The following is a 25,702-nucleotide window of genomic DNA, read 5'->3' as shown; positions in this document are numbered from 1 at the left end:
GCGGAGTTGTTCATCCATAAGCATGTCTTAAAGCAGGTCAGACCTGACGCCTCACGCACTGACATCCAGGCCAGCCACACAACGGCTTCCAGACTGACCTGGTTAAGAACGATGCAGTGCGCACACTCACACCGAATAAAACTTTAATTCATTAACAAAAAACAAGTGGGCCTAGACTGATCTCTTTTTCCATTTTAATTACTCCAAACACGTTTTGACAGTCTTGTCATGTCTCTTGTCTGACTGACCTGCTCCAACCACTAGTAGACAGACCAGGGCTAACTAACTAAAGCACCAGGCACACAGAGAGTAGCCAGACCAGGGCTAACTAACTAAAGCACCAGGCACACAGAGAGTAGCCAGACCAGGGCTAACTAACTAAAGCACCAGACACACAGAGAGTAGCCAGACCAGGGCTAACTAACTAAGGTGCTATGCACACGAAGTCTAGGGCCTCCAAATCGGATTTACTTTTCACACCAATCGAATCTTTTAATTTCGTAAATACGGAGGCTGGCAACAAGAGATTTGCGTAAACACGGAGGCAGCAGATTGTGATGAACCGACTGTAGCACATACCCCACGCCTGTGGGTGGCGCTTTAGCGCTTTATTTACACAACTGAAAAAAACGTGAAAAACCTAGAAGAAGAGACTCAAAAGCACAAGGTAAAGGAAGCAGCAAACGGATAAACACAAGACATTCAAGCTCCAATTAACAACCTTACATTATGATGGTTAATAAAATCAGTGGTTAGACTAAAGGATATGCGAAAATGAATAATTTTTTCTATTGATAATAAAGAGTTTGGAACAGTACAACATGACATGTCTGTCATCCCATTTCCCATGATGCTTCGCTCCGTCCATTTTACATACATTTATGAATAAAAAAGCAAATTAAATCGCTGGCCAATTTATATTTGTGGTCATGTAAGTTATGTTACGTCTGAATAAGAAGAATTAGATAAAGATAGGAGGCTAGTCAAAAATCAGAAGACTGGGTTAATGTTAGTGAATTCGAGGCCCACCACGAGTGAGATTTTGAGGGAGAACAAGTTGTATATATAGTGGTTGGAAATCGCGAAAAGATCACGTGGGACAATGACATCATCAGGTTACGTGAAACCGTGCAGACGAACACCAGCCCCCGTACCGATTCAAATCTACTCACTTTCTACCCCGGACTGCGATCGTTGCGGAAACAAGGTGCGGATAGAGAGTGTTCGTATGTATGATAGGGCTATCGGTATTATGAACAGATCGGATGCAAACAAACTAGACTTTGTGTGCACGACGTCTAAAGCACCAGACACACAGAGAGTAGCCAGACCAGGGCTAACTAACTAAAGCACCAGACACACAGAGAGGAGCCAGACCAGGTCTAACTAACTAATGCACCAGACACACAAAGAGGTCGGCCAATAGACAGTCATAAGCCAGGGGACGGGACAACACAACTCAATGGGGAGAGGAGGCGACAGGCTCAGGCATTCATTAACTGTTTTTATGGCGCTGAGGTGCTTACACCTGCCAATGCAGAAGAACAGAAACCTTATGAGCACTCATTGTGGATAACTACAGATAGTCTTGAAACCTTATGAGCACTCATTGTGGATAACTACAGTTAGTCTGGAAACCTTATGAGCACTCATTATGGATAAAGTTTTACCGGAAGAGGCATGGATGGGCTGTCCATTCACTTTAATGTTAATCCAGCATCAGAGAGATGAGGTCATCTCCTCTCTGCATATCCAATCATTTTGGGGAGTTCTTCCAGTTGTTCACCAAACTGTGCCAGATGACAAACTAATCATATGAAACTCACTGCTAGGAATTTACATTTTGCATAATAACAAAATAAATGAACCAAACCATCCTCAGATTCATGGAGAAACAAAGAGACCGAGTCTCTTAAACTAGTACCGACAAATCAAACACAAATCAAACAAGTGTGGAACAAGTTGAGCCAATGCCCTCCATATGTACCAAGGATCAGAGGATTTTTTTCCCCCCAATTTTCCCTTTTTTTTCTCGTGAAGACCTTTTTTTCTTTTTCTTTTTTTTCAAGGCTTCCTGGGTAGGCTCTGGGTTTTCCCAGCCATCGGCCTATCGTGGTTAAGCCCTAACAGACCCCGCCCCTCCCCCTTCCCTCTCTGCACTCTTGACTAGAACCCTTACAAACACTCATCAGCCAATGACATCAGCAACTCCAACCAACCACTGATCAACCATCGCCACCTCATCACCCTACTAACATCTACCCTCATCAGAGGACTTGTGTCTCACTCCTGTCCTGGCTGCGGCTCGTAAACAACATCAAAGCACACCAGAGACTTGTGGACAGCTCTGATAGCATCAGCAATGCCATGGCGAAGCACCACCAGGGCACCACAACCACCTAGGCTCCTCACGCAGGGCATCTGGCAGAAGAGGAGAACACAGCGGCCTGGGGAGTGCAGAGGAGCCGCACTGCAGCTGACTCTGGGGGGCTATTTGGACTCATGCCAGAACTGGGCCAGATGTGGGCCGGGCCTGCGCCAGAGGTGGGTCTGAGCTGAGGCCCTGGACAAAGATCACAGCTCACAGTGGTTCTGTTTCCTCAGCTGCAAACGGTCACTCCTTCAACTCACCCTCTTATCTCCTCCGCTAACAGGTCAGCCAATAAAGCCTGACTGATACCTTCAAGGTCACACACACACCCCCCTTGGAGTTCACCCATTGCCCTGCAGATTTCTATGCAGGCAAAAGTACTAGTGCCTTCCCACAACAGCATGTCCTTGTTAACCACATGAAGCCTGATCCTCTTATGCATGCATTCTCATGACGTGTGAAATGTTGGGGAAGAAAATGTGTAAGGTGTGAAATACCGAAATACCCTTAATACCACATCTTCACCATCAGTGGCAATGGTGACTCAGTTTAACACTTTCTTGTTCACACGTGTGTGTGTGTGTGTGTGTGTGTGTGTGTGCATATCTTGTTAATATCCTGCGGATAGCTGCAGGCTGGACAAGAGCAAGGAACGCATGGAGCAAGTTCAGAGAAGGACAAGGGATTTTTTTGTCAAGATCATAACCATGGCAACAATTTGTTGAGTTGTAATTACACTGCCCTTCCAGTGTTAATAAACATGTCATCACCATGTCCTACACCCTAATATGCTCCAGCATGCTATAGCAGGTCTATGGGGTGTAGGGCATCAGCCCATACATTGCCACAGAAAGAATGTGGAACGCTGAAAACAGAATACAGAATGTGGAATTGAAAGTGTCTAAGATCCAGTTCCTTCGTAATAAAACTTAATACAAAACAGTATTCCTTATACAAGAATCCACAAAAATAAACTACAATTAACCTAATATCTATTTAAAACTGGCAAAGGTGTGGATAAAAGTCATAACATCCCACTTTCCAAGATGGCAACAGGTTTAGAGTGTCTCAAAAAAACATCAACACTTAGAACTGAACTTTTTCTTTGCCAGTTTGGCTTTTTGCAACTATAAAAATTGTTGAACGAATAGGTATTCTGAAGAAATTAATTGCCTTACCTATGTCAATTGCTATACCTATGTCAAAGCCGTGTTCTTGTTTGTATCATTCAGACGTTTAGATGCATGTAGCCTATACTTTAACCTAAGGTCTCTGTATTGTTTACTACCAGATCCCAAAATAACATCTTGATCCAAATGCTGAAAAAATGCCCACAGGTTAAAACTCAGGTTTACAGAATGAACCTTACACGTGTGCTTCCCCAACCATAACGGAGAAGAGTGCAAATCATGGTCTGTTAAAACCGTATGTGTCAGCAACGTAGACTAGACCTATTTGACACGTGCCCTGCGCGGCAGAAGTAGTCAGAGTCGACAGAAATGTTTTTTACATAGGTGGGTCTGACCCTGAGGCCCGCGTGTCGAGGAATTGTATACGGAGCATTACGGAGCCCCACAACTTGGATAACCTTCACCATCTCCAAAACACTGCCCAGACGTCGTGATACGGCCCGCTGTGTGCTCAACTGTTGATTGGGAAGGCGAACACAATGAACCGGACAAGGACGTCATCGGAGTACAAAAAGGAGAAATTATGCGAGGGGTTGACCATTGTGTTTGCTCATCCTCTCAGGAATGGACCGAGTCGTGGTCAGGCAGCGACCCCCACCTCCACCCGTTCAACCTCACACCATCTAACCCCTGCCCCTTCATCCAACACCCCCTCCCCCCTCAACTCCTCGCCTTGGCCCTATGTTGGGAAAAACATAAATACTTGTTATTGGATGTAAGAGAATTCCTCCCGTTTGAGTCATTTGCTAGCTAAATGGCAGATTTAAAACGCAATTATGTGCCGTGGCGAGATTCGCAAGCGTTCCCCGGGGCATGTCGGCGAGGGTAGACTAGGCGACCCCGTGCTCCTTCACCCGAGTCCTTTGGAAAGTTCGCTTGAGTAACCTGGCCCCGGAGTATAGAGGATATGCGGAATGATATCCACACCGGACGGCCAGCGCGAGCACAAAGGCAGGGCGCAGGGTCCCTCAAGTTTTGTACGTCGAGCACGAAACCCCCGACCGGCGCGGTGACAGACATTACGGTGACGCCGATAAGCCGGAGATGACCATATTACATACATTTAATAGACCACCAAAGGAATTAGTGGAAGCGTTTACGGGGCGAGAGAGTAGGCTAGTCCTGGTAAATGTGGGGGGAAAAAAACATGGAGGGCCTCGATCATATAGCCTAACTGCTTGAAAAACAACCAAATGAAAGCGACCAAAAGTATAGCAGCATTCTCCTGGAAAGAATGTTGAATACTGACAAATTGCCCGTGGTTTAAAAAGGTGACGATTTCATGAACCAAACTGTTACATAAAGCTAACGATACACGCGCTATACTATCATTTCAATATAATTCAAATCTATCGATGGAGAAAAACAAACCCTCCTCTACCTATCCTAGTGTGTGATTTACGTGAAAATAGACCGAGCTAATTCAGATCAACCCACCTTAAAGTAACTTTTTAAACTTGACATTGTTGCCAAAACTGAACAAAGAAGTCATTTCCCATCGGGCTGCACAGCCCACGGTCTACAACTAGCTAGCAGCCACGAACGCACTAGTCAAGACAAAAACTTGGGACCCCGCTTCATCAAAAACTAGCTAAGCTAGGCTATGCAGCTAGCAACATTCACAGTGCAACTTGGAAGTATTTGGTGTAAAAGTTCACTAAATTGTTTAAAATGGGTTTTTGACGCTGTCGCTAAAGTATGCCGACTGTGTAGCCTTGGTGTAAAGCAAATTAACATCGACATTATATTTACCTTCGCTCTTCAGAAGTCTTGCATCCAACAGGAGAGGATAGTGTTCTCGGCCGAAAGAAAAACATAAAGTTGAGGAGAATCCCCCTCCCGTGTTTTAGAGCCGCAAATTTGGCCGAACGATATCTTCACCTTTCCGCTATTCCAGTGTGCGCAGAAAGTCCAAGCAACAGTCACAATAACAACGTTGCCGAATAAACAATTGTTCGAAGCCCTAAATCGTTCTTGGGGCTGCTACAATTGTAACCATTTCAGCCTCTGAGTAGACATTTTAGCACCTCCACATTGTCAGTCGAATTCCAGTATCACTCCGCAGAAAACGAGGTTAGCGCCAGTGCGGTGTCCGGTTACAAACGCCCAACTGTAATACTGAATTACTAGAAAAGATGTCGACTTCAAATTCGGTAATAGTTCAGCGAAATACCTAATAAATATATCCTTAATATAAACGGGTAGAACCATAACATAGCGTTTGATGCAATCTTATGCAAGGCCTTGAGGTCTATTACGTCCACACGCGGAGGAAGACCACATACACTGAGGCGCGATTGTGCTGAAACAGTGCGAGATGGAATGATAAACCCGCAGACATCTGGCCAATTGCGAACGGAACAAAATTGATTGGCAGGCTGAATATCCAAATAACACGCAGCAGATCGCCTAAACCAGCCCACCTCCGCGAGAGGCTGAGGGAGTAGCTGGAGGAAACGGTAAAACGCTGGATATTTTTTTGTGTAACATTCTCCGTTCGGCACAATTACACGTATATTTTCAAGGAGTGATGACCAGAGAGAGAGAGAGAAGAAGATGAGTATTTTAATTGATGGTGTTGTCAATGAATAGTATAAACTAGATAGAAACAGAAGACTTTTCTTCTGCCAACGTTATTCTTTTTTTTCATGGCACTGTTCATGACCTATAATCCAGGCCAGGGAACAGGCTACTCCTGGTCCCCGTGTTATGGGACAGAAAGTAAATGTTTTGCTGGCTGAGCAGAATGCAGTGTACAAGTCTATCTTTTTTTCTACCTTATTGATTTACTTCATGTTCCCTAACAAATGGGATAACTGTTGCCACGGATGCGTGCACTTGTCCACTGTTGGGAGAAAACCACTTACTCACTGAGTTAACTCACTGTGGCACTGTGCAATAACCCTGGATCACTATAATAACCACTGTACAATTACAACTACAAATCAAATGAATGTATTTATTTTATTCTTGAATACAAAATGTGCAATACATTTCATCCTTTACTGTACTTCTTAACTTGGTTGTCTTTACCATTTAATATTTATCTCTGCACACTTTCACTCTCCTCTTCTTTGCACTATTTGTTGTGTTTACAGCTTACAGAAATGGTTATACCTGCATATATCCATTCCTCCCTGTATATATTTCTTAGACCGTTGTGCTGTTGTGTTGTGTTGTATATTTTGTGTAAGTACATTGAGAGCCCTGTTAACCTGGAGTCAAATGTCTTGTATGTGTAAACTTACTTGGCCAGTAAACATGATTCTGATTCTGACTACTCCTTTTGGTGAGTTGGTTGTGTTCCTACCATCTCCACAAGGCCCCAATTTAAACCGATGGACCATATGCCCCATATACCATAAAGGAGAAACATGAGAACAATGTCAAACCTCTAAGTATATAAATCTGTTTTTTCTAATCTTGTTTTTTGTTGCCTATGCGCTTTCATGCTACTCAAGAGTCCAGTGGTTCGTTGATTCAGTAAGAGTTTTAGTGGAGCAGTCTATAAGGGTGTGATTGAGCACACACCTCGGCACAGGGACAGCGGTGGCACCTCTGGTACGACAGAGCTGAGTGCTTGCCTAATTGGAGGGCAATGAGGATCCTTCAAAGCACCCCCTTCCCAAACTGAACACACAGGGGCAAATGGTGTCACCCATGAGGTGTGAAACCATGGGGTTCTAGAGAGGCGAGGGGAAGCAGGAACATTTGGTGTTTGTCTTCACACTGTAAAAACTATGTCAGCGTGCAATCAATGCACCATCACACAGAAACACTGTGTGCTCAATGGTGTACATTTTCTGGGAACAAAAAAAAAAAAGAAACATTCAAATTCAGACAGTGAGACATCATTAATACATTATTTTTAAAATCCCTATGCAGAACTGAGCATGGTCTGTTTTCTTTTTTGTTCTCGTATTTTCTTAACGTGAACCATAACATTTATCTGGTTTCTGCCTGGGTTGGTTAGAAAAGAGGAAAATACGGTGGAGGAGCATTGGAAGGCTACGGAGTAGTGGAAGATTTTGCACTGTAAAAAAGGCTACGCATTAACAATAACACTAAAACCAATCAATAAAAAGCTGTTTTTATATTAAACTACATGTTGATGTAACCGAAGAGCAGAAAGGATGTGCTATTCATGACCCTGTTAAATGAATGTAGTTTACGACACAAAATTACTTACATTTACGACATAATATCACCAAAAAGCATGCTTCCGTGATTGTTAAGATAACATAAAATAGTATCACGGTAGAGAGTGACGTTTGTCCAGACTCTTATTTTTACTCGTATTTAATGCGTTTCTGCCAGGCATGTTTTTGAGGTGGTTCATCTTGGTCAATTTACTTAAACTAGACACATTCTTTTTCCCAACCAGGGAACAATGTATCTGTTTCCCTAAAAGGAATTGTCTTTGAATGGAGGAAACCCTCATGTTTTGTGTTAGTAGAATTAGTAGAATGTAGGGCTACAGTTAAGGTTTGCAATTGAACAGAGATGTTTCCACAACAATCATTAGTTTTAACCAAAGTCACCAGAGGTCTTTTTGTCTGCTAATCTGCTATATTTATGTTGTCCTGAACACCTGTTGAGATTATACAGGCTTTCCCTCACCAGTGCACATTTCGTTCACTGTATGTAATACCATACAACATCATTGTTAACTATAACACATCTAGTTAATTAAATTCACCCACCCAGTGAGTTACCGAATGAAAACATAAACAAAAGTGTGTCCCCTGTACCGCTGCGCAATACAACATGACTTTAATTACCGTGCTACTACAGATTAGTATTGCTGTGACAATCTGACTGGATTGCAGCTTTGCATCATGGGCCATGGAGGAGGTTCATGCTGTGCAGTGGTGAAACTGGAGTTCCTTCCCAAATAGCCACTTGCTCCAATCTGGCACTGATCTGGCCCAAATCCATCACCATCAAGGCAATGGACCATAGATATCAAGCTAATGGACCATAGATATCAACGCTGGACCCATTCAGAACAGGCCAAAGAACAGCCCATGTCTCAACAGGATTAGGAACAGAGGCACAGAGGAACACAGGGGAACAGGGGTTCCTGATTTTAGGGCGGAGGAGATGGATGAAGACATTAGAAAACAATAACTAAATGGCCATGTCATTGTTGTAGGTGTCATAAACGTAATTAATAGTAATAGTGGCAACAATACTATTAAAAATGGCACTAATACTAACGGTAAGCATAACAGGGACTATTGGAAGAGGAAGTCAAAACCGAAGCCAGTGCAATCTCACTTTCCCCTGCCCAGCACAGCACATCTAGACAGCTGAGGCAGAGCTCCCATGGCTGAACAAAGACATGTGTAGGCCGGAGGTGAGGAGAGGAGAGCAGAGAACAAAAATACAGAGAGAGAGAGAGAGAGGGAGAGAGAGCGAATGAGAGGGAGAAGGAGAGAGACAGAGAGAGAGACTGTCATTGTTAGAGGTGTGTCAGTTCAGGGCTCAGCTGTCTGTGACATGGAGTGGCTGGGGGGTGGGGAGGGTGTTGGTGCTGAAGAGGAGACTGGGCCGTCAGTAAGACCAAGAGCATCCAGCAGCACACGGATAACCACGGAAACCACATGTTCAAAGGACTGAACACATACACAGGAAAAAGCGCACAATTACGGCACACAGGGCTAAGTCTCAAATATATGCACTATGTTCCATTTTCCCTACCTACCGTACCTACCGTACCTATACTTATACGCAGTACACAGTACACACTCACTAGGTACGCAGATTCTCAGCAGGTGAGTGCTGCTCCAAATCTAATACTCCGTGGTGCACTTACCGGAAATTACGATCGCGACAAGCCCCGCGTTCGTCTTTTTCGAGCTGAGCGGCTCTGCCTGGGTCCGCCTCTTCCGCCACGTTGACAAGATGGCGGCCGTTGAGAATGGACAGTGCACCCTGCTTCCACACTCAGCGTTCTGACCGTTATGAGTACAGATACGGGTCCTTTGGGTATACTTCTTTTCGACGCGGAAATGGGAAATCGGAAAACGGAACACCCTACATACTCACACTAAGGATGGTAGGTACGGTAGGTAGGGAAAACGGAACAGAGCGATGGAGAGGCAGACGGTACAGGAGAGGACATGAAGAAGAGAAAAAGCTCTCTGGAGATTACAGTCACATGTAGGTAAGGAGAGAGGCGCTGAAGGGAAGAGAACAATGAGTTTATGGCAGAGAGGTGCACAGAGGAAAGAAAGGATATATTTTTGAGCCTGCAGAGGAGCCTATGTAGGCCACGAGGAACCATTCATATATGTTTGTTCCTGCAAAGAAGCCTATGTAGGCCACGAGGAACCATTCATATAACATAACACATTTTTGTGTTTCAAGAATACTCATGTCTTTTGATGAGACACTAGATTGAGGTATTGTGTAGGGACTCTGTCATAAGCCAACCAACACCAATACACAGGTACCAGGTATGCTCCCTTCATTTCAGCTTAATCTGCTAGCATGTGGTACGCAGCCTGAGTTAGCACTGGACCCGTGCTCACATCTGATTAATATTCTCTATCTAAAAACCCTAATAAATTAAGGGATTCTGCTTCACCGAGGCGCAGGCTTCCCTTTCATCTTCAGACATCACAGGGTCCTTATAGGTCATGACCTCTGCAGACCTCACAGTGTCCCTATAGGTCCTTTGCTGTAGAACAGCCTACAGTATTTCATCATGGGGTCCCTATAGGGCCTCTGCAGACGTCATGGGGTCCCTAAAGGGCCTCTGCAGACCTCAGTCCCTTGAGGGCCTCTGCAGACGTCAGTCCCGGACCTCTGGGGTCCTTAGAGGGCCTCTGCTGTAGACAAGCCTACAGTATTTCATTATGAGGTCCCTAGAGGACCTCTGCAGTAGATAGGCCTACAGTATTTCAAAGCCTCAGCCAGAACTAGACACCATGGACCATGAACAGACCTGAGTTCTTTCTGTGTTTGTGGATAAGATGATCATATTAACAGGGTGAGTGTCTCTCTCTCTGCGGCGAGGATGACGTCCGAGTAGCTCACAAAAACCCATTCTCTTCCTGCCTCACAGAATACGTCTTCTTCTTCTCCCAGCTCTGATCTATTTTAGGTTCAGTAAGGGGAATACATTTGCCCAAATACACATTAACCATTTCAAAAATATCAATGGATCAAGGTCATAGCAGTCAAACTTTCCACGGCAACAGTTGATGCTTTGTCCCGTAAATTGACAAATAGCAAAATGCAATTTTGTATGGATTCACATGGTGGAGGGCAGAGGGACAGAGAATGCAGTATCAGTCGTCTGGTGAGATGGCTCCCTGCTCAAAGACATTGCGCTGAAAATGCATTTAAAATGGACTTAATGCTATTATGGCATATGCCATCTAGAAGGGGACCAAGCAAGGAGGACCAAGGAAAAGCAACAGAGAAACAGAGAGAATGATCAGACTGGCAGACACGGTTTCTATTTTCTGTGGGAATTTAGACTGGGAGCCGACCAGCTCCAGGTGCAGGTTCAGGCCTGGACCATACTGCCACCCAGACTCTACTTGCTCTGCAGACAGAAACAATCAGACACAGACACCAGCTGATGAAAGAGAAGCCAAATGAGACCCCTCAGGTTTTTTCTTTTTTTCTTTCTTTTTTTTTTCCTCGAACAGCAGCCCTCTATTTCCCCGAAGTGAATATAAGAAGTTCCGCAGTGCAGGAAACGAAAGACTGAGGCCGACCCAGTTCTCACTAACTCTTCTGTGCCACTGCCCATCACCCCCCAACCCATCGTTCAGAATTCAGCTCTAAGGACATGGAATTAGGACCTCAGAATTCCAGGGGAATTAGGAACTTCAAATCCTTACCCTGATTCTGATTCTGATTCTGATTCTGATTCTGATTCTGATTCTGATTCTGATCTACCTTACAGGACGAAGCTGGAGGAGCAGGCTGTACCCTCTGATGGATGTGGAAGCTGGACGTGCTCGGAGACCCCTCTGACTCTTTGCAGAGGTCACCACAGGCCTGTCGTAGTCATGGGAACCCCCGCAACAAGACGGCTGGTGCCAGTGGTTTCTGCAGGTGCTTCTAGTGAAAAACCAACGAGCTGAATGTGAGCACACCTGTAGCCCCCCTCCTACACACACACACACACACACACGCACGCACACGCACGCACACACACACACACACACACACACACACACACACACACACACACACACACACACACACACACACACACACACACACACACACACACACACACACACACACACACACACACACACACACACACACACACACACACACACACACACATACACACACACACGTACGCTGACATTCTCTCTTAGGCACACACAAACATCTACTCTCACACTCCCATACACACACACACACAAACACACACATTCAGACACACACACAGACGCGGCCAACCACATGAAGAGCTCTTGCAGACCCCATGTAAGATGCTCATCTCACATCCTTTGCATGCACTCTCTGCCTGACAACACTCACATCAGAGCTCGCTTGTGTAGCCACCAGAAACACACATAGACATGACAACACTCACACCAGAAACAACACTCACACCAGAAACAACACTCACACCAGAGCTTGCTTGTGTAGCCACCAGAAACACACATAGACATGACAACACTCACACCAGAAACAACACTCACACCAGAAACAACACCCACACCAGAAACAACACTCACACTAGAGCTTGCTCGTGTATCCACCAGAAACACACAGACATGACAACACTCACACCAGAAACAAACATTGACATGTTTTTTGGGGCATGTAAAGACACATACATACATACATACATACATACATGCCTAAAGACAGTCAGACCGACAGGCTAAGGCAGCGGAGACAGATCAGACCAAAGACAGACAGACAGACAGACAGGCTAAGGGCCCGAACACACTTGGGCACCTTTTTAAAAACGGGACGCTAGCAAATGCATTGATTCCTATGGTACGGCGCGCCTTGTGTGTGCGCCTTTTCTCCGCCACGTGTTGCGTCTTTCTAGCGTTTTTTAGGTGCGCTTAAAACTTGAACTATTCTCAACTTTCCAGCGCAAGGCAGGGAGGCGCACCACTCATCAATGTCACACTCAGCCCAGGCAGCCAACCAGATCAAGCAACAGGCGGGCTTAACTACTTTTCCATTCCTTTCCGGTTTTGATGCTGGTAGATGTGGTATGAACGGTAGGGGAGAACGGAATTAGTTGTCACACGGGTTGGTTGTCACACTCATTATATCTCATTACCAGAAAGCGCTGACTCCAGAAGTTTGGTATGGAAATGTCCAGAATTGGGATCAGAGCTCACCTACATAGTATTTTCTGGAGTTAGACAGCTGAACTTTGGTTGAGAGGACTTTTTGTGTTTTTCATGTCAAATTAAAAATATTTAGCTCCTCAGTTTTTTTCTTCTAGGCTTTTACACAATGGGCTTATAACAAAACAATTTTTACCATTAAAAAGTGTGATGGGAAAGCTATAGTTTAGATTGTTGTTTGCTAGCTAACTAGTTGTTAGATGGTTGTTAGACTTGATCCTAGCAAGAAATTCCATTTGGGGTTGGTTGTAACGTTTTCTCTGGGGTTGGTTGTCACATGGGTTATTGGTTTTGTTCTTCATTTTGTTATATAGGCTGGCCTCAAGATGTTTCCTGTTCATGTACCTTGATCATTTTGTGTTCAGATGCGTTAAGTTATGTATTTGACAACTTGTCAATGCCATTACACTTATAAAATTTAGTTCTGCCTTCTTGCCTTCTTTTTAAGATGCTTCCCATTAAAATAACATTGTGACAAACAACCCCATAGTGTGTGACAACCGTCCCCGTGATGGGTTGGTTGTCACAATGTGTCAGTGTCTTTGTTAGTTTATTACCTCTTTATTACAATGAGTTGGAAAATGAGAGAGATGCACATTTCAAGCCCCTTAAGCTTCAATTTAATGTAGGAATGACTATTGAAAGATGTTTTGATGATGAGCAATTTACACTAGAGTAAAAAGTGTGTCAACTAACCCCATTCTCCCCTATTTTACAAACGAAAACGGCGATGGCAAATATAGATGAAACCTTAATTTAATTGGTATTTTACTACGATGAACTATACAATTCGAAGTCCAAAAATTGTTCAAACACCAAAAGTTTGTTTTACGTTTGATGGCCTGGTTGCGCACGCAGCCCCGCTTCACAGGTGCACCAGGCTGTTCTGGCTGCCGCACTTTGCCAAGGCGTTATTGAAGCTTCTGCGACTGTAGAAAGGCGTGTTCGTACCCTAAGGCAGCAGAGACAGCCCAGACTAAAGACAGACAGAGAGACAGACAGGCTAAGGCAGCAAAGACAGACCAGACTAAAGACAGACAGACAGGCTAAGGCAGCGGTTTGTCTCCTCTGCTTCATAATGAGTCTGAACACTTGTCTACGCCCAAAGAAAACATAACTTGCACAGCAATGCGGTTATTGCTATGTTCTCCATCTTCGGAGCTGTTTTGAACTGAGAATTTGTTTCGTGGCTTCTACACATGGGCATCATTTCAGGACAGTTCACAGGTCCCACTGGTGTCAGATTTAGGTCACATTATAAGGCGGATGGGAACGCACACCTGGAAAAGGTCACCTAGGAGGAAAATATTTGAGCAGAAAGGACTGCGGTCTGAGCGTGGCAGTAAATGCCATAATGATGTTATTGTTCTACGGCATGGGGCTAGACTGGGTGGAGTTGGGCTGTGGTTGATCTAGGGGTGGTGGTTTGGGGAGGCTTTCCCCAGTAGTCTGGTTCAGAGTAAAGGCCATGCTGAGGGACAGTACCGCTCTCAGGGTTTTCCCTCCCTCTATACACACACACTCGCTCACACGCATACACACAAATAAACACACACGCTCTCTTTCTCTAACCCCCCTTAGCAAGAACAACAACATCAACTCCCTCACACAACACTCCTGTATATTTTCTCTCTCTCTCTCTCTCTACCCTTCCCTCTTCCTGTTTATACTTTGCCTGGAATCTTCCCTATCTACTTCTCTCTCTTGGTCTCTCTCCCTCTTTCTTTCAATTCAATTCAAAAGGTGCTTTATTGGCATGACAAGGTCACTTACATTGCCAAATCAGTTGTATACAATATACAACCATACATAGACATACATAATATTAATTGGTTTAAAAAAAAACTTTCTCTCTCTATCTCTCTCTCCTTCTCTCCCTCTTTTCCTCTTTCTCTCTCTGTCTCTCTTTCTCTTTCTCTCTCTCTCTGAAACTGTTCCACAGTAAAGCACAAGTATTCATAGATAAGAGTTCATTTTTAAATGAGAATCTGCTCCTCGGGGGGTCAAGAGTGACCGTGATGTCCACCTGATAGGACAGGTCCTACTGCCCTTTGGTGTGGAGAAATCAGGCTGCTTTCTTGAACTAAGGTAAATATGTTCATGGCATTCCCCACCCAAAGCAGAATAACAAATCAGCACAGAGGGGAATTACAATTTACAACAACAACTACACATTTGAGCTCCAGTCCACCCCCACCACGAACAAGTGAGACTTCAAAATGACACTTAGGCTACACATCATCTGAAATACATGTGAGATACTAAACCTTTTCTCCTCCTGTCAGAAACCTGATCACTAGAATCAATCCAGCTGCTAAACCCATTCTCCTCCTGTCAGAAACCTGATCAATACGATCAATCCAGTTACTAAACCCATTCTCCTCCTGTCAGAAACCTGATCAATACGATCAATCCTGCTACTAAACCCATTCTCCTCCTGTCAGAAACCTGATCAATACGATCAATCCAGCTACTAAACCCATTCTCCTCCTGTCAGAAACCTGATCAGTACGATCAATTTAGCGTCCTTAACCCATTCTCCTCCTGTCAGAAACCTGATCAGTAGGATCAATCTAGCTTCCTTAACCCATTCTCCACCTGTCGGAAACCTGATCAATATGATCAATCCAGCTACTTAACCCATTCTCCTCCTGTAAGAAACCTGATCAATATGATCAATCCAGCTACTAAACCCATTTTCCTCCTGCCTCCTCCTGTTCTTGGCAGCAAGTCTTCCAAACTGGGTAACACCCCCCCTCCCCCGCCCTGTTAGCCCCATGCCCTGCTGTACTCCTGGGTGCCCTGAGAGGCTGTTTATACGAAGTCTAGTTTGTCTCCTTCCGTAAAGTTCAGAATACAGATAGCCCTATCATTTACGACTAACACTTTCTATCCGGTATCCGCAACGATCCGAATCGGGTGTAGAAAGTGAGTAGATTTGAATCGATACGGGGGCTGGTGTTCGTCTGCACGGATTCACGCAACATGATGGCATCATTGCCCCACAAGATTGTTTCCCGATCTCCAACCAATATATCACTTGTTCTCCCTCTACTTCTCACTCGTGGTGGGCCTCGAATTCACTCTCATTAAGCCAGCCTACTGATTTTTGTTTAGCCTCCTATCTTGATCTAATTCTTTTTATTCAGACGTTACATAACTTTCATGACCACAAATATAAATTGGCCAGCGATTTAATTAGCTTTTTTTTTTTTTTTTTCTTCATATATTAATGTAGAATGGTCGGAGCAAAGCCTCATGGAAAATGCCCAAGCTCAGCCTCTCAATAAAGCAAAGGCATTTAAACAACTCACAGACATGTCATGTTGCACAGTTCCAAACTTTTTATTATCAATAGAAAATAAAATTCATTTTCGCATAGCCTATAGTCTGCTCTGACCACCGATTGTATTAACCACCATAATGTATTACTGTGCAGATTAAATGTAGGCTATGCTGTTAGGCTAAACGTTGCTAATTGTAGCTTGTCTACTGGCTGCTTGCCCGTGTCCTCCTGTCTTCTTTTTTCACGCTTTATCAGTTGTCTGTAGCAGCGCTAAAGCGCCACCAAAAGGCGTGGGGTATGTACTACAGTCAGTTCATCCCAAACGGGTGTGTTAGTCTTTACGCAAATCTGTCGTTACCAGGCTCCATCCTTACGCAATTAAAAGATTCGATAGGTGTGAAAAATGAACCAGATTCAGTGAATCTAGACTCTGTGTAAAGGGGCCTGAGAGTCTCTGCCGGGGGAGGGGGTCCCTGAGAGTCTCTGCCGGGGGAGGGGGGCCCACGCCTCTACAGCCATGCTCCTGCTACAGTGAAACACACTATCACTTCCTGTTGGCCCAACCAGTCAACCTCACGGCCCCACTTCTCAGCTACTGTGTAGCGATGCGGTAGCGCAGTTCAAAGTAAACACAGATTGTACCTGTGTTTGTGTGCGTGTGTGCATGTGTGTGTGTGTGTGTGTGTGTGTGTGTGTGTGTGTGTGTGTGTGTGTGTGTGTGTGTGTGTGTGTGTGTCTGTGTGTGTGTGTGTGTGTGTGTGAGAGAGAGAGAGAGACAGAGAGAAACAGAGAAAGAGTAGGTGTAAGTGAATGGGTCGAACATTACTGTGTGATGTGTGAGAAATGTTAGAGTGACACCGTGAGAAAGACAGTGGTAGGATAAGAGGGGAACAAGAAGAGGAAAAGAGAAAAGAAAGAAAAGAAAGAAAAGAAAAGAAAGGAAAACAAACAATCTTGTGTGTCTGTGAAGAGGGTTAGGGTTAGAGGACTTTAGACTGGAAAGAGGTCCTGTTTTTCAGCTTAGCAGAACTTTCCCTTAGGATATTGGACCAGCATAGGAGGGTAGAACAGCAGAATGGATACTGGACCAGTAGTGTGGATACTGGACCAGCAGTGTGGATACTGGACAAGCACAGGACGGTAGAACAGCAGAATGGATACTGGACCAGTAGTATGGATACTGGACCAGCAGTGTGGATACTGGACCAGCACAGGAGGGTAGAACAGTAGTATGGAAACTGGACCAGTAGTATGGATACTGGACCAGCAGTGTGGATACTGGACCAGTACAGGTTGGTAGAACAGTAGTATGGATACTGGACCAGTAGTGTGGATACTGGACCAGCACAGGATGGTAGAACAGCAGTATGGATACTGGACCAGCAGTATGGAAACTGGACCAGTAGTATGGATACTGGACCAGCAGTGTGGATACTGGACCAGTACAGGTTGGTAGAACAGTGGTATGGATACTGGACCAGTAGTGTGGATACTGGACCAGTAGTGTGGATACTGGACCAGCACAGGATGGTAGAACAGCAGTATGGATACTGGACCAGCACAGGAGGGTAGAACAGCAGAATGGATACTGGACCAGCAGTATGGATACTGGATCAGCAGAATGGATACTGGACCAGCAGTATGGATACTGGATCAGCAGAATGGATACTGGACCAGCAGTATGGATACTGGATCAGCAGAATGGATACTGGACCAGCACGGGAGAGTAGAACAGTAGTATGGTTACTGGACCAGCAGTATGGATACTGGACCATCAGTGTGGATAATGGAACAGCACAGGTTGGTAGAACAGCTCCTGCAAAGAGGAGTAGCCGTGGAGAGAGCCTGTTTTAGTGCTGGAGGGTGTCAGATGAAGAGTTCTCAGCTGCAGTGGCACTGAAGGACAGCAGATGACAGGCTGTGGCGAGGCAACCACTCCCGCAGGGCTGAGTGATAGAACCAACATGGAGGACAGGAAGACTGCAGCGAAGGAGGAGAGGATGGGGAGGAGTAGGGGGGAGGGGGACTGACGGAGGGAACATGAGGGGAAGCAGGAAAGGAAGAGGATATGAGTGAAGGAAAGAGACAGAAAAAGGGAGAGAGAAAGAAAGAGAAAATAAGAGAGGTGCCTGGGGAGTATTAAACAACAAAAACAGCAGTGTCTCTGTGTGAACGTGTCTCAGTGTGTGTGTGTGTGTGCGCATGAAAAACACACACATCACACATACACACACACACACACACACACACACACACACACACACAGACACACACACACACACACACACACACACAAAGTCACTGCTTGCCAAAATGACATCATTTGCGCTCCATAACACATATGCTGCTATTGTCTGTGCCAAGATACCTAAATCCATTCTGCTGTTCAGTACCGCCCCCAACCCCCACCGAACACACACACACACACACACCTCCGCGGGCGAGGGTGGTGGAGTGTGGGAACGCCTCTTGTGGCACCATGCCCTCTCTAGGTCCCTGTGCCAAGGCCAGCTTTGATCACCTCCATTTTCTCGCCACTGCGTTGGCTGCTACTTGTGTGATGTGCAGAGGACCCTTTCTGAACGCCATAGACTCATAGAGCGGATGATCAGTGGCACCATAGAGCGGATGATCAGTGCCACCATAGACTCATGGAGTGGATGACCAGTGGCACCTTAGAGCGGATGATCAGGGGCACCATAGACGTATAGAGCGGATGATCAGTGGCACCATAGACTCATAGAGCGGATGATCAGTGGCACCATAGACTCATAGAGCGGATGAGCAGTGGCACCTTAGAGCGGATGGTCAGGGGCACCATAGACTCATAGAGTGGATGACCAGTGGCACCATAGAGCGGATGATTAGGGGCACCATAGACGTATAGAGCGGATGATCAGTGGCACCATAGACTCATAGAGCGGATGATCAGTGGCACCATATACTCATAGAGCAGATGATCAGTGGCACCCAGTCCAACACATAGGGATTGTGGTCATTATGCTTTTTCTGTATAATCTCACAGTGGCCAAGGTTCTGGCTAAATTATACTGGGTACATTTCAGGACGAGGGGAGCGCCACCGGCACCTGTACCACAGTTTAGTAAATCAGAAGCAGAATCAGAATCAGAAACAGATTTATTGTCAAGTAGGTATAAGCCTACCTGAAATTTGCTCTGGTGCATGGGTGCATACAGTAAACATAAAAACATAAAAACATAAAGAAACATAAACATACACACACAATAAGTACTACACATGACATAAAACATAGAAACACACTAAGTACTACACATAACATAAGTACTACAGATAGAACACAGTATGGAAACAGATAAAAAAATAGTGTATATAAAAAAAGTTAAGTGAGAGGTAAAATGCAGGGCAGGTGTCAAAAGTGAGTGTTCAATGTGCAATGTAAAGAAGTGAAATGTGAGTTAACATAACTCAGACTTGGGTGTGTCCATGACAGGTGGGGGTCCCTGGCCTTGTTGATGAGGCCAGCTGCGGTTGGGAAAAAGCTGTTTTTGTGATGACAAAAAAAATCCTCTCGAATACATCCCTCTTAGTTTTCCAACCAGCATTTGACTGTTATAGAGATGTGATGATACCTTTTAGTAGTCTCTCGCTCCCTCTTGTTTTCTCTCGCTCCCTCTCGTTTTCTCTCGCTCCCTCTTGTCTCTCTTTTCCTTTCACACTCTTTCCTTTGCAGTCTTTTTTTTTAAACCCTTATCAACCCATCCCCCTGTCTCGCAGATTGGAATTCATTAGCAATCAAAGGAGCCTCTGTACAACCGGAGCTCTTAATTACCCCCTCATTTGCATATTTGCATATTAATGAGTCTGCTGCAGAGTTTGCCGCAGTGACTCCGACTAGCCAGGGCCTCTTCGCTATCCCACAATGCCTGGGGGCAGCGCACCACGCCACGCCACGCCACGCCACGCCACGCTACGCCACGCCACGCCACCTCATGTCCCTCCACACGATGTCCACCCAAGTCAAAAGGGACATATAAGAGGAGTTTGAGGACATCACTTTGAGTGACAGGAACAAATACTTTGATTTAAAGTCCGATGAGGTGATGCTAACAAAGGATGTGGCTAATGTTTTCTGGAGCGTATCCGCCTCTGTGCTAGTCTGTAGTGCTCATCTCTCGCTCTTGTGGACGGACACTGCGCTGGAGTGATAGGCCAGCTGTGAGCTGAGGCAGGAGGCCTGGAGAGGCAGAGGGATGTGGGGAGGATTCAGCACAATCCCTCACCTTATTTTAAACCATGTTTGGCAAATGTGGAAGCATTATGCCACAACATAACACCATTTATATTTAAGATAAATCATCGTATTCACGTGTGTCACATAAATCACAGACCTAAGTCTCTTATTTGTACTGCAAACATAACTACATTCAGACCATTGACTTAGCTGACAAGTAGAAGCAGGAGCAGCAGGTCCTGGGGAGTGCAGATCCACCCCCCGTGCAGATACACAGGCACACACACAGGCACACACACACACACACACACACACACACACACACACACACACACACACACACACACACACACACACACACACACACACACACACACACACACACACACACACACACACACACACACACACACACACACACACACACACACACACACACAGGCATGGGCCAAATCACCGAAAATGACCCAGCAACGACCCTACAGCTAGGCAGAGAATGTGTCCCAAGACACCTTTTAAGTCGCAGAGATTCTTGCCTCCACGGTGTCATCCCTGAGCAGGAGAGAAGGGCTCAGGCTTATTTGGCAGAGTCTCATCAGACCGGGAGCAGATCCATCCAAGCACCAAACTATCCCCGATAGCCACAAAAATCAACAAACAAACAAACAAACAAAAATCAACAAGCACAAGATTGAGCCCCAAGAGCACAAAGAGCCCTAAACAGCCACAAGGGACTGATCGCAGACGTCACATCCTCATTTAGACTAATTTTCCTCTGTCGCCACCTGCTGGCTGATGCTATTCAATACCCTTCCGCAGATGACCTTAGTCACTACTGACCCTCTTTCAGAGCTTCTTCTTTAAGTTGGTCTCTTATTTTCCTTACTTACGATGTAAATATAGCCATGTACAATTCTAGTCCCAGTTAAGTGTTCTCTCTTCCCTGATGGCCACCAAAGAATCCTGACCATGAGACAACCACACATTAATGTGGCAGCTTAGCTTGATAGTTCACAAGAATTGTGCACTCTGTGATAAAGCGTAAAATTAGGTACACATAGCCAAAGACAGTCCCAAAAAAATGTGATATCTGGCCATCGTGAATTTTCAATATGGCTGGGTAAGAGGTAGCTCTGCTGTAGATACCAGCATCTAGATAGATAGATAAAAACGTTATTGCCACACAACAATGTTGGTGGTATTCTTTGTCATAGGTAGCTCAGGCCAGTAGGAGGGGAGAGAAGGGGGTAGGGAAAACAAAAATAAAAAATAAAAATAAATACTCCAGGTCAGCATTGTGAGTTCAGGAGCCTGACAGCAGAGGGGAAGAAGCTGTTTTTGAAGCGTGTCGTTCCAGCTTGCATGGATCTGTAGCGTCTCCCAGAAGGTAAAAGTTCAAAAAAGTCATGGCTTGGATGGGAGGAGTCTCTGGTAATCTTCTTTGCGCGATTTAAGCTACGCTCAGCATACAATGAGAGGACTGATGGAAGGTCACAACCAATAATGTTGGAGGCTTTGGTCACCACTCTCTCCAGTTTAATTTTTGTGCGACTGTCAGAATTTCCATACCAGACAGTTATTGATGAGGTGATGACACTTTCTATGATGGCTTTATAGAGGAGCACCAAAAGGTGTTTGTTGACATTGAACTTTTTCAGTTGCCTGAGGAAATACAGTCTCTGTTGGGCTTTTTTGATAAGGTGGGTGGTGTTGATATCCCATTTCAAATTTTGGCTGATGTAGGAGCCCAGACATTTAAAGGACTCAGTAAGGGTTATGGGCTGGTCAAATACATTAACTAAGGCTTTGGTGTTCGGCCTCCTTCTCAAGTCCACAACTATTTCTTTCGTTTTTGAGGCGTTAAGATGGAGCTTGTTCTTCCTGCACCAGTCAACGGCCCAATTCTGACCCCACACGTGGTCTCCCTGGTAGACTGCCGGCTTAAAAGGCTCCCTTTAGGGGGAGATTGACTGCACATTGTGCTGTTTCGCAAATAATTTCCTTCTAGCATGGTCTATTTCTGTACATAACAAAACTACAAGAGAACCTTTTTCAGACTAGTCCAACCATGGATCAACTTAGTTATATCTAACCACAACTCTCTCTCCCGCATACATATCAAGCATACTGTATAAGGTGTGCACTGCTGTTTATGTAAGTGTGTAGCTACTAGCCACACAGTCTATTCTGACAAACTGCTCTTACAAGTCTAAAGAGAGACTGTTGCAATTTGAGTGACTGTAGTGTTCATAGCCATATATACAGTGCCACTTGAAAGTATGTGAACCCTTTGAGCACTTAAGAGTTTTCTGTTGTTTTACCATGATTTTTAATTTTTTTCATCACCAATTTTCCATAGATGAAATGTCAGGTTTATGTTTATCATTTGCATGAACTTGTTTAGAGAGAATTGTTTGAGTAGCCAAAAAACTACATGAAACATGGAATTAGTGTATTTTCAAAAGTAAGTGAACCCCCAGCTGCATTGGTAAAGTCAAGCAGGTAACAGATTCGGCGAAATATATTTGGGTGCTAAATTAGTCAATTAAGCAAACCAATCAACTGAGACATCCTTAGAAAAAGGGTTGGGCAACACAGATTAAAAGAGCGAGGAAACCAACCAAACTACTGTAGTGCCACGGTGTACCAACACAGATCAACAATGCAGAGAGGAAACGAGATATCCGAGAACATCAGGAAGAAAGTTCTGATAGCCCATCAGTCTTGGGAAAGCTATAAGACCATCTCCAAAGGATTCCAGCTCCATCCATCCATCCAAGACAAATAATTTAGAAATGGAGGGCATTCAACATGACCGCATCTCTGCCTAGAAGTGGACGCCCATCAAGACCATCACCAAGAAGCACCAGAAGAATGATAAATCAGGTAAAAGTCAACCCACACATCACCTCTAAAGAGTTTCGGACCTCTCTGGCAGCATCTGGGGTAAATGTACATGCGTCTACAATCAGACGAAAATTGAATAGACATGACATTCATGATCGGGTTGCTAAAAGGAAGCCTCTGCTCTCAAGAAAGAACAAAACTGCCCGTTTCAACTTTGCCAGAGAGCACTTGTATAAACCAAAGGCCTTCTGGAAGTCCCTTCTTTGGACAGATGAGTCCAAGATAGAATTAATTGGTCACGATCAAAACCAACAATTTTCGTCTGATTGTAGACCCATGTACATTTGCCCAAGATGCTGCCAGAGAGGTCCGAAACTCTTTAGTGGTGATGTGTGGGTTGACTTTCACCTGATTTATTCTTCTTCTGGTGCTTCTTGGTGATGGTCTTGATGGCCAATTTAGCAAGTTTTGCCACTTGCAAAGAAATGTGTGATCAAAATTGTAATTGTAATGGTAGGTCTATTTTAACTCTATTCACACCTTCAACCTCACCACCATGGGCAAGACCAAAGAGTTGTCCAAGGACGTCAGAAATAAGATTGTAGAACTGCACAAAGTTGGAATGGGCTACAAAACCATCGGCAAGCAGTTTGGTGAGAAGCAGACAACTATTGGTGCGATTATGCGCAAATGGAAGCAATACCAAACAACTGCCAATCGCTCTCGGTCTGGGGCTCCATGCAAGATCTCGCCTCGTGCGGTATCGGTGATCATCCGAAAGGTGCAGAATAACCCCATAACTACACAGGGGGAGCTTGTGAATGATCTCAAGGCAGATGGGACACAGTCACCAAGAAAACCATTGGCAACACACTACGCTGCAATGGTTTTGGAGTTGGAAACATTATGCTTTGGGGCTGTTTCTCTGCCAAGGGTACAGGACAACTCAATCGCATTGAGGAGACTATGGATGGGACAAATGCAAATCAATTCATAACTGTTAAAATAGACCTACAATTTCAATTAAAGATCACACATTTCTTTGCAAGTGGCCAAATACTTATTTTCCCCACTGTATGAAGAACTGTGAAGTTAGTATTTAAGTATTTAGTGTGTATGAAGAACTGTGCAGTTAATATTAAGTGTGTGTATTGCAGTATTAGATGTGTATGAAGTGTGCAGTTAGTATTTATGCAAGTGCAACACTGCATGTAGTAGTGTGCATTCAGTACTTAGTGTTGTTTACACCATTTTGGATTTAGTATTTACTGTATATATATATATATATATATATATATATATATACAGTCGTATGCAAAAGTTTAGGCACCCCTGATAATCTTTATTACTTTCATTTATAAATTGTTGGGCGTTTGGATCAGGAACTTCTTTGTCACATATATAATACTACATGGACACAGTGATATTTTAGAAGTGAAATAAGGTTAATTAGATAAACAGAGAATATGCCAAATTTATAATAACAGAATTAGACAGGTGCATAAATTTGGGCACCCCAACAGAAAAATCACAATAATATTTACTAGAGCCTCCTTTTGCCAAAATAACAGCCTCTAGACGCTTCTTATAGCCTCTGATGAGTGTCTGGATTCTGGATGAAGGTATTTTGGACCATTCTTCCTTACAATACAGCTCCAGCTCTGTAAGGTTTGATGGGTGCCTAGCGTGGACAGCCTGCTTCAAGACATCCCACGTATTTTCAATTATATTCAAGTCTGGGGACTGGGATGGCCATTTTAGAACATTGTAGATGTCCCTCTGCATAAATGGCTTAGTGGATTTGGAGCAATGTTTCGTGTTATTGTCCTGCTGGAACACCCAACTCCGCCGTAACTTCAGCTTTGTTACAGATTCTTGAACATTATTGTCAAGAATTTGCTGGTACTGAGTTGAATCCATGCGACCATCAACTTTAAATAGATTTCCAGTTCCTGTACTAGCCACACAGTCCCACAGCATGATGGACCCCCCACCTAATTTTACTGTGGGCAGCATGTGTTTTTCTAGGAATGCTGCATTAATTTGCCTCCATGCGTAACGCCTCTTGTTGTGACCAAATATCTCTATCTTTGTCTCATCATTCCACAGCACTTTGTTCCAAAATGAGCCTGGCTTGTTCAAATGTAGTTTGGCAAACCTCAAGCGAGCTTGTTTGTGGCGTGTGTGCGGAAAAGGCTTCTTCTGCATCACTCTCCCATACAGCTGTTTTCGGTGCAATGTGCGCTGAATGGTTGAGCAATGCACAGTGACACCATCTGAAGCAAGATGACCTTGCAGATCTTTGGAGGTGGTCTGAGGGTTATTCTTGACCATTCTGACCATTATTCGCCTTTGCCTCTTTGTTATTTTTCTTGGCCTGCCACTTCTAGCCTTAGCAAGAACTGTGCCTGTTGCCTTCCACTTCATAATTAAATTCATTGCAGT

The 25,702-nt window shown here is 44.5% G+C and overlaps 1 protein-coding gene across 3 annotated transcripts in view; it reads right to left on the bottom strand.

Moving 5' to 3' along the window:
• LOC308364026 (transcription factor E2-alpha-like) overlaps positions 1-5,592 on the bottom strand; it is a 34,550-nt gene extending 28,958 nt beyond the window's left edge. For all 3 annotated transcript variants that reach the window (XM_080836966.1, XM_080836967.1, XM_080836968.1), the window contains exon 1: positions 5,314-5,592. The gene's annotated coding sequence lies outside the window, so the exon portion shown is untranslated. The remainder of the gene's footprint in view (positions 1-5,313) is intronic.
• Between the last annotated feature and the right edge of the window lie 20,110 nt (positions 5,593-25,702).

This window comes from Sprattus sprattus (assembly GCF_963457725.1).
Source record: "Sprattus sprattus genome assembly, chromosome: 4".
NCBI lineage: Eukaryota > Metazoa > Chordata > Actinopteri > Clupeiformes > Clupeidae > Sprattus > Sprattus sprattus.
This window is presented reverse-complemented; position numbering and strand designations above follow the sequence as displayed.